A 1,626-nucleotide genomic window follows, 5' to 3' on the forward strand; every position below is an offset into this window, starting at 1 on the left:
TCCAAATTTAAATATTATTAACTTTATACGTTTACAATTCCTACACAAGAACATGCATCGGATATTGATTGTCCGATAATGATTTTGTACTTTTAATGGTTTTGCCAGCGTCATATCTTTTTGTCCTGTTTGACAAAATGTGCATGTTACATCATCTTCTTTTTTTTGGGTCCAATTGGACTATGTTCTTTTTGGCATTGGAGCTTATTGTTTATGAAAGCAATAACACAATAACAAAAAATAAATCATTTCTAAATCTTATATAAATTCAATTAATTGAGGCACATATAGTTCGCCTCTTGATGCTAATTTTAAATGTCACCGACGTTTTATTGAAGAACTTGTGCCTAAATTATTCCAAAAAATTAAAAAAAAAAGAACAGAAAGATAAAGCCTGTGCACAATAATCAACAATTGAAATGGCTTATCCAGCCATACAGCATCTCAACCACTCTATATTTTGACTTGTTCATGGCATTTCATGCACAAACTTGGCCCAACGAATGGGAAGCCACAAAAAAATTTTTTTACTAGTGGGAATAAAGAACGATAAATTTAATGTCAAAAGAGGAATCTTTAGAGCAATAATTTGAAGCTTTAACCCAGCCTGTGATGTTGGTGGTGTGGAAAAGGCTTTGTCGAAAATTGAAGAGAACACTATAAAAGGGCTTTGCAACAAGGATATTAGGCAAGTGAAACAACATTAGTCCTCAGATTCATCTTCTGGCAATAAAGTTTAATTGCTAGAATAAAATGGTCACCCCCGGACAGCGGGGGCTATGGCCTCATCTGATTTATGCAGTTGCTTGCTGCCTTATCGCCACTACTGTTATAGCTGATTACCAACCTTATGAGTTCACTTTACCCCCGCCAGAGAAGCAGCTATGGCTTCCCCTCGACCATTCCAAATCACCACCACATTTTAAGAAAATTTGGCATCCACCTCCGGAACATTATCTCTCTCCTTATGTCTACAAGTCTCCACCACCTCCTTATATTTACAAATCTCCACCACCACCTCCATATGTCTACAAGTCTCCACCACCACCATCACCCTCTCCACCTCCTCCATATGTTTATAAGTCTCCACCACCTTCATCTCCATCACCTCCTCCTCTTTACAGTTACAAGTCTCCACCACCACCATCACCCTCACCATCTCCTCCATATGTGTACAAGTCTCCACCACCTCCTTACATTTACAAATCTCCACCACCTCTTTCATACATGTACAAGTCCCCTCCACCTCCATACTATTATAAATGACCTCCTTTTCCCCATTTGTACGAGTTTCCAATACCTCTGTCTCATTATGCAAATCCTTCGTACCATTATAAATCACCTTCTCCACCATCCAAGTCTTCTCCTCATTATTACAAGTCACTACCACCTCCTAAAGGCTACTAAGCATGTGGTTATCGGTTGATTTAGTTAATTTCAATTCAAGCAAGATTAATTGATTTTTCATCAAATATTTTACGAATTTGTTGGTTGCATTTTTCTGAATAATGAAGGGTTTAAGAACCTTTTTGAAATTTATATGTATGAGATATTTATTGTATCATTTGTTCTAATCAATGAAAATGAGTAATTTCATTTTGAAAAGAATTTTATTATTATTCTAAA

General features: G+C 36.4%; 1 pseudogene; it reads left to right on the forward strand.

Annotated features, from left to right (window-relative positions):
• The first annotated feature begins 753 nt into the window (after window positions 1–753).
• LOC111302401 (uncharacterized) lies at window positions 754–1,407 on the forward strand (annotated as a pseudogene).
• Window positions 1,408–1,626: the final 219 nt, after the last annotated feature.

The sequence above is a fragment of the Durio zibethinus genome, chromosome 15 (assembly GCF_047325235.1).
Source record: "Durio zibethinus cultivar Kanyao isolate XHJ-2024 chromosome 15, ASM4732523v1, whole genome shotgun sequence".
Lineage (NCBI taxonomy): Eukaryota > Viridiplantae > Streptophyta > Magnoliopsida > Malvales > Malvaceae > Durio > Durio zibethinus.